At 37.3% G+C, this 8,362-nt stretch overlaps 1 long non-coding RNA gene across 1 annotated transcript in view; it reads left to right on the top strand.

Moving 5' to 3' along the window:
* The first annotated feature begins 4,170 nt into the window (after positions 1 to 4,170).
* Positions 4,171 to 8,362, top strand: part of LOC115940559 (uncharacterized) — a 28,620-nt gene continuing 24,428 nt past the window's right edge. The window contains exon 1 of the long non-coding RNA XR_014143607.1: positions 4,171 to 4,929. This is a non-coding gene — a long non-coding RNA (uncharacterized LOC115940559). The remainder of the gene's footprint in view (positions 4,930 to 8,362) is intronic.

Here is an 8,362-nt window from a genome sequence, read left to right as displayed (position 1 = left end):
AAAAATCTTGCTGGTTAAGAGTTGAATCTTCTCTGTGTGTGGCTTGCTGTACTCACTGTTACCACTTTTTTCCCTTTCCTTCAATGGTAAACACTGCTACTTTTTGACCATTTTTCATTTAACATGGTTTTAAAACCCTTGTCAGTATAGTTGCTTTCTTTGAATACACTGATTTGTTTACAACCTTAAAAAAAATATGATATTAGCACCAGAACCACTCTAAGATTGGAATAATCAAGAAACGGAAGAGAGCTGGCCTCTGGCTTGCCCCTGCAAGAGTCTTTGCTTCCGTCAGTGCAGGCTAGGTTCACACTTTTTTGGCTATCTCCATATTCCATTGACTAATCTAGAGCTTCTTCTTGAACGAAAGTTTACATCTTTGGTATTTGTGGTCTGTTGATATACCACATTTTCCCCATTCGACACTTGCCCAGCTGTTTTAGACCCAAGTATAGGACCTTGTATTTTCCCAGGTTAAATTTTATCTTGTCAAAATCAGATCATTACTCAAGTGTCTCAGAATCTTTAGGTATCCAGATTTAGTCAATCAATATATTCTCCCTCTGCTCCTCAATTTCCTCCTAAATGAGAATAAAACTACAGTAGTAGTAGTAAAGACTGCACCATCCAATACATGGGAAGTGCCTAGAAGGGGGACAAATACGTAGTAAGACCTCCATAAAGTAAATTATTATCATTTTTTAAAGATTTTATTTATTTATATGACACAGAGAGACATGGTGAGAGAGGTAACAGGGAGAGTGGGAGAGGGAGAAGCAGGTTTCCCACCGAGCAGGAAGCCCGATGCAGGGCTCGATCCTAGGACCCTGAGATCGTGACCTGAGCCAAAGGCAGACGCTTAACAACTGAGCCACCCAGGCACCCCAATTATTATCATTTTATAAGTAAATCCAGTCTACAAAAACGTCTTTTAACTTTAAAGGACATTTGTTGATGTCATGCAAATAAGCCCCAATGTTTTAGAGTAAAATATTTTAGTCAAAACTCTATTGTAAGCAGAGTTTCAACAACAACAAAAAATTGTTTAAGCAACATAAGTGAACACTAAAGGCCTTTACAATTAGAGAATTCAAGGAGAAAATAATTTTTTTAAATTTCTATTCATTTTCAAGTAAAGAGGGCTATGTAATTGGACAAGTTGAGGCTTATTTTGAATTGCCTCCTAAAACCCTCCTAGAACCATCTGCTCCTAGCAAACTCTAAATCTACCAAAATGATAAATTGCTTTGCATCTCCTCTATGTGAAATCATAACTCAAAGCTATAGGGGTGGATCCAAGTTTTTAATGACATAGCACCATGTGTGAAAAAGTTGAAACTTTCCCTACTGTCAATCTGATACCAGAAGAATTACAGGATGACATAGTGGAAACGTTCTTGGTTTCTGATGTCTCAGATCTGGGTTCACAACTTAGCACAAGAACATTTTAGCTATGTGATCTTGGATAAGTTACTAACCCTCAGTCCCTCCATTTTCTCATTTGTGAGAGTAGGATAATTGTAACTTCTCTAGTTGTAAGGATTTCGAAGTAACGTGTGTAAAGTACCAATTATGATTAATACTAGCAGTTATCAATCATTCATATGAATGGATGATGATGACAGTAGTCCACAAGAATTTGTTGATGCCTACCAAGTTTCTATGAACAGAATTTGAAAATCAGCCATGTCAATAATACAATCCAACTGGAAGACAAGAGTAAGAGGAGAATATCGAAAATAGGACTATATTACATTCCAATTAAGTGCTTGGGAATCAGTGTGGAAGCAAAATCTCTCTTAAAATAATAACTTTTCATTTCTTAATTGAAAACATAGGATAGAAGAAAGTCAGATGGGCTTAGAGGATGGCCTAATATTCTGGCATATCATTTCATTGAAACTGGGAATATTAAAAATTTGTAACTTCATTCAGCCTTTCTTAAGTGACTGATACATGACAGGTAACCCGTACTCTAAGAAGACAATGCCCTTGGTGGTCATAAAACTTTTCTTATAGACTTCTCCAGTGTCTAAGCACTCTTTATGAATGCACAGAATTATAAATGGAAAATATTTTTATCTCAAAAATCATTGAATCATGGAACACTGCTAATATTTTCTTTTTTCTCTATACAGCACGTTAAGCATGAAATGAAACTCCATATCAAAGAGTGAAGGTTCATCCTTTAAATAGCTTTTCTTTATTTCAACAGCAAATAAAGTCTTTGCTTTGTAGAATGGAAGTATATTGTTGGGGAATAAAAATACATTTAACAGGGCGCCTGGGTGGCTCAGATGGTTAAGCGTCTGCCTTCGGCTCAGGTCATGATCCCAGGGTCCTGGGATCGAGTTCCGCATCGGGCTCCCTGCTCCTTGGGAGCCTGCTTCTCTCTCTCTCTCTCTGTCTCTCATGAATAAATAAAAATCTAAAAAAAAAAAAAAAAGATTAAAAAAAATACATTTAACAAATGCAAAGAATTCAGTATAATTTAATCTCTGTATTATAATATTTGAGGTGTGCAATCTCATACAAAAGGTAGATATGGCTTTACCTTAATTTTGAAGTAGATGTTTATCCCAGAGTTGAAGGAATCCTTTGGTAAATTCTCCTTTAAAATGGAGAATACATTTCAATTGTAAATTTTCAAATTTTCAACATTACTATTTGGTTCTTTATATATTATTATTTTAAAGTGATATATCTTGGGGCACCTAGGTGGCTCAGTCAGTTGGGTGTCTGCCTTCGGCTCAGGTCATGATTCCAGGGTCCTGGGATTGAGCCCCACATCGGACTCCCTGCTCAGCAGGGAGCCTGCTTATTCATCTCTCCCTGCCTGCTACTCCCCCTGCTTGTGCTCTTTCTCTCTGTTTAAATAAATAAATAAAATCTTTAAAAAAATAAATAAAGTGATATATCTTATATTTACCAGGTTAATTGCTTTGGCATCCCTAAAAGTTTCTACTTATAAATATTCTAAATGTTAGAGAATTTTAATAAAAGAACATTTTAAAATGTATTATTCATTGAGAAAATATATTTAAAAACTTAGATATTTATTTTTTTAATAAAACCCAAATAGGCCTGAAGATCTCTCTTCAAATAAACCAGGGTAGTACATGATTTAGTATGTCATAGTGAGAACTAGATTTTGCAGACCACCATGTAATGAAGTGTGCCACAATGGTGAAATGTTAGGGTGTAACAAGATTAATTACACACCAAATACCAACTCAGGAAATTATAAATCAACCAAAAGTGGCTTAGAAAAACTACCACTGAGCAAAAACTGGGTAATCAGGCTGTTGAGTATAAAGTAATTAGTCGAGGATACATAAAGTAAATCAAACGTCTAGAGCACAGTGGTTTAGATTGCTAACTATTGAAAATTATTAGTTTTTTGTTTTTAAAATTATAATTTCCTGAAAAAGACATAATCAAAGTATAGGAGGGCCACTATGCCAAGAAAAAGAGGATACATAACAAAAAAAAAAAAAAGAAGGAAGAAAGAAAAAGAAAGAAAGAAAGAAAGAAAGAAAGGAAGGAAGGAAGGAAGGAAGGAAGAAAAAGAAGAAGAAAGAAAGAAAACAGGGGAGTGGTCTTATATTTGTACAAATGTGCCTTAGAGGCCATTAAGTAGGTTGCTAATGCAGAGACCCTCTACTGAGAACTTTGTGCTTCCTATCCTCAAATTCAGGCTTTCATAGTTGGAAGCCTGAAGATGAGATGAGCTTACCTATTGTGATGAGCGGTGTGAGAAATAATCTTTTCAACACCAGTCTTTATGGTTGACAGATTTCCTCTCTCAAACACACCATCAGCTCCCCTCCCCACTTGTGAATAAGAATGAGGAGGCCCACTAATACAGGTCTCATAGTGGGGAGAGGACACTTGCAGAGCAGCTAGTCAGCTGGGTAATTTCCCCAAGTCGGAAGTGTGGAACAGGCAAAGCAGCTGGAAACCCGAAGAAATGAACAATGACGGTTCAGTTTCTATGCAGATAAGGAAGCTAAGCCAACCCTCTGGGTTAGGATGAATTCAGATAAGGGACAATTTAGAAGCAGAATAAAGGAGGATTCCAAGAAAGGTAAATATATATATATACATATATATATCCCATGTACTTACAGAGGAGCAGCCTTTCCAAGGAAGATGGGTCATGAGAGAGAATCCATCAAAGTGAGTTTTTCAGATCAACTTGGAAATGCTAAATATTTTATCTATCCCATGGAGAGTCAGAAAGCTTAGAAGAGAAGTCCTGCAGCAAATAAATCTGCTTCATTTTGTTTAATAATTGATCATATTAAAGATTTTCTTACTGTAAAATTTACCATCTCAAGGACATTTTTATGCCTAGCCAGGTCTAGGGAGGGCAAATGATTTTATTTTCATAAACAAATGGAGATGTCAGATGACTGGTCGAAATTCGTATCACTGGGTGCCCCAGAAATCCAGGCTATTATCTGGGGCATGTGGAGCTACATCAGCACAGACAGAGAGTCATGAAAGAAATGTGAAAAGGCTTCTGAGCCTTGCTGAAAGACAGTTGATAGAATAAATCTTTTCAAAAGAATACTAAGTTAAGAGTCAGGACATATGGGCTTAATTACTTGGCTCCACCACTGGCTGGCTGGTGTTGGTTCCTTTGAACTGGGTGAGAATCCGTTTAGGACATCCAGCAGCCTGTTGCTTCTTCCGATAACAGATAGAATCTCGTATGTGAGGACTCATGGGCTTGTGGCTGAACAGAACTGACTCTACTTCCCTTTGTTCTCTCCCCCTCACTACAAGGATGGCAGTGACCGAAGACACCCTTCTTCCTGCATCCAAGCCCAGTCACTGAGATTCATTCAGGGACAAACACATGGCCCAAACTGGGCCAGAGTTCACCCAGGAAGACAGTTTCTTTCTGCTACAGTCGTTAAGCTGGTAAGATGTGAGTGCGGGCCTGGGGGCGGGTGGGGATCCTTTTTTGTTCCCCCTTTTCTCACCATGTGGAAAGAGCTTTACTGAAAGATGGAGATGGTAGAAGAATCTGGATGGCATCATACATCAGTTTCTTGTGCAGCTGAAGTAGCTGTATCCTTGGTCTTGCCAATCACACAAGTCCATGAATTCAGCATCCTGTTTAAAGTTAGCTTGAACTGGGTTTACGTTGTAGCAACTCAAAGAGTCTCAATTAATATAGCCCATTATAGGTTGGATGTTTTGTGAATTTAGAAGGTATTTTTGTTAATCAAAACAGGGATACATTATTTTCTTAGAAAGCTCATCTATGGAATGTGAGGGAGGGAATTTCACACTTGATCCTTTTTGTTAATTATTCAGTCCTTGAAAATTCATGGTGGGGGAAATGAATAAAACATGTATTCCCAAGCTGAATTTGTATAAAAATATAGGTAGCCTCAAGAAATTCAGTTGGAGCACTTTCTTTAGGCTTTCCATATTCATGCTTATCTGGAGCTTGAATATATAATGTACAGTGAGCCTTGTGTATGCTACCTGAAGGCATGGGGAAAAGTCAAATTAAGTTGTTTGAGTAGTTCAGGCCTCCACATTAATTATAGAGAATAGAGAGTACTTCATCTGTAAGGGGAAAAGTCACAAGTATGTGTAGCTCATATGTAACTAGATCTCCAAGGACACATGGACACAAATCAAGCAGAAGACAGGAGAGGATCACAGAGGTTCTCTTTAAATTCCATGATCCTTTGCACTCAACTTCCAACATCTAAGTTGGTAGCTAATGCAGAGTCCGGCCTATACTGGATACTAAATAATAAATATTTATTGATAAAGATAAGAAGATCTGGCAAGGCCTCTTTGACCTTTGAATATAAGAAAATTGAGCTAGCTAACAGGATGCTTGCAATTAGTGCAAGACTCTGCAGAGGAGAGAGAATTAGAGGAGGAATTAATAATTTTTCACATTCTTCTTGCATTGCTTGGCACTTAGACCCAGTAGTCTTTGATCCTTTTCTTAAGTCCTCTAAATGTATGATTTCCTAGTCACCATTTTGAGAATTCATAATCTGCCTGTAAATTTCTAGAGACTTAATGGGTTATTTTTGTTTTCACTGATCTTCAAATTTAGGGTCCCTTCTCATTTCTCTTAACTTAGTGTTTAAAGATTTTTAAGCTTGTGCAATATATAATCTTTGACTCTTCTGTCCCTTGGGGTTTTGGCTTTCTTTTTTTTTCTTTCCAGTTCTTAGGTGAAGATTGAAACATACATGTCAAGATCTAGATGTATTCTAAGACTCCAGGCACCTCGCATAAATCTTATTCACTGAACATTTTGGGACTATTGCAACTTTTTCTATGTGTTATTTTATTGCAAACAAGTAGTATAAAACAACTGGGGAATATGTGATGCTTACTTATAGCCTGCAGTAGGATGGATATGTTTCAACAGTACAGAATATGGGAAACAGACTATGTGAGTGTGTGCATGTGCACCTGCCTTAATCAATACTATTTAGAATATGAACTACATGATCCTGCTCAATTTATAGGAAAATAAATAAAGCAAAAGAGACACTCTAGATCCCAGAGGGATTCTTTTCCCAAAGTAATCTGACATCTGGAGTCTTGGTCTGATAAAAATCAATGACTCTTTCAGGGCATTATATCTTTAGATGTGGACGAGAGAAGGAGTACACAATGAAAGAGGAATTGGTGAGGGTGGAAGGCGAATATGAAAAAAATTTGACGAGAAAAACTAACGTTTTCTCTTTGTAATAAACTGTGCCAAATGTAGACCATAGCATAATTTTGTATGTATATTTATATCATCATGAATTCCAGAAATAGTAAATAGGAGTAATTTCTTTATTATTTGACTCTTTTGGGGTAGATCATATGCCTTCCCTATTGTGTGTTTATCTGTGCCTGTGTTTTATGGCGCAAATGAATAGGAATAATCTCATTTTCTTGGTAATAACTCGTAATGTACCATGTATACATGAGTGCTTGACAAACACTATCTGTTTGACTTCCGAGTTCAGAAAATATTACTATCTAATGGAAACCAGCTTTAAAATGGGAACAGGGCAGAGTTTTGTTCCAGCATTATCGCAGATGGCTTGACCTTTTATGTGTTGATCACTTTGTGCCTGCATTTACCCACTCAAAAATGTTTCAGCATCAAGCTTTTACATATATTTAGGGAAAGAAACTACCCATCATCCCTTCAAAAAATAATAAATAGACAAATGAATATATGCTTTGCTTATTCTCATTGAGTATGTATTATTTAGGTTAGAAGCAAGACACTGTTTGCAAGCTTACTGGGGAGTATTTAAAAATGCATCTAGTTATTTTTACAACAGTCCTTGTAGAATCTCCCTCTGAAATATCTTGAATTTCTCAAATATAAGTAGTAAATTTAGACTGTCCTATTATGATCACCATAAATGATATATGACTTGCTGATCAGATTACGTACTTAACTTTTCCTAAACTGTACTTTCTAAGAATTTTTAAATCTAAGCTCATGCTAAAAAAATTAATCCTAGACTTTCAAACATTTCAAGCATTTAAAACAATACAAAAAGATTTGGAAAGGAAGACAGTGAGATTGGCCATGGAAGCAATTAACCATCGAGCATTTAAATTCAGAGTTTAGGAAACAATTACTATCGTTGGAGCTGACTTTAAAACATAGCCCATTTGGGAGCGCCTGGGTGACTCAGTCGTTAAGCGTCTGCCTTCGGCTCAGGTCATGATCCCGGGGTCCTGGGATCGAGCCCCGCATCGGGCTCCCTGCTCAGTGGGAAGCCTGCTTCTCCCTCTCCCATTCCCCCTGCTTGTGTTCCCTCTCTCGCTGTGTGTCTCTCTGTCAAATAAATAAAAATCTTTAAAAAAAAAAAATAAAACATATCCCATTTGAGCTATTGTGCACATATCTAAGTGGGATTTGGCAGGTGAATAAAAGATTTGTTGATTCCTGTTTGGGGGATTGCTTTAGACTTGCTGCTTCAACAGGCTTTCAAACCAGGTTTGAGTCTTACAGAACAAACTGAACCCTGGAGTCCTTCCCTGCAACTGCAACCCCCAAAATGACAATTATATTAAGCCAAGGCTAACGAAGGCTCTAAACTGCCTGAGGAATAGCGGCTGTGTGGTGTTGCAGAAGCTCAAAGGGGAAAATGCTTTGGGGGAGAAAAGTTGGCTGTTGATTTGCCTTCAAACACCTGAGAAGTTTCTGTAAACAACAGCATGTATTAGCTTGACTGTGCATGATCTAGATGAATCACTTGCCAATTATTTGCTCCTTCATTCAATGAAGGGCTTTGCTCTCATTGTGCCATCCAGTGAGAATATAGAGATCTGCAATGTGTAAGGCACTGGTTAGATGACG

Source organism: Leptonychotes weddellii, chromosome 3 (genome assembly GCF_054177405.1).
Source record: "Leptonychotes weddellii isolate Sample4059 chromosome 3, ASM5417740v2, whole genome shotgun sequence".
NCBI classification, from domain to species: Eukaryota; Metazoa; Chordata; class Mammalia; order Carnivora; family Phocidae; genus Leptonychotes; species Leptonychotes weddellii.
The sequence above is the reverse complement of the archived record's forward strand: the minus strand, read 5'-3'. Positions and strand labels throughout refer to the sequence as shown.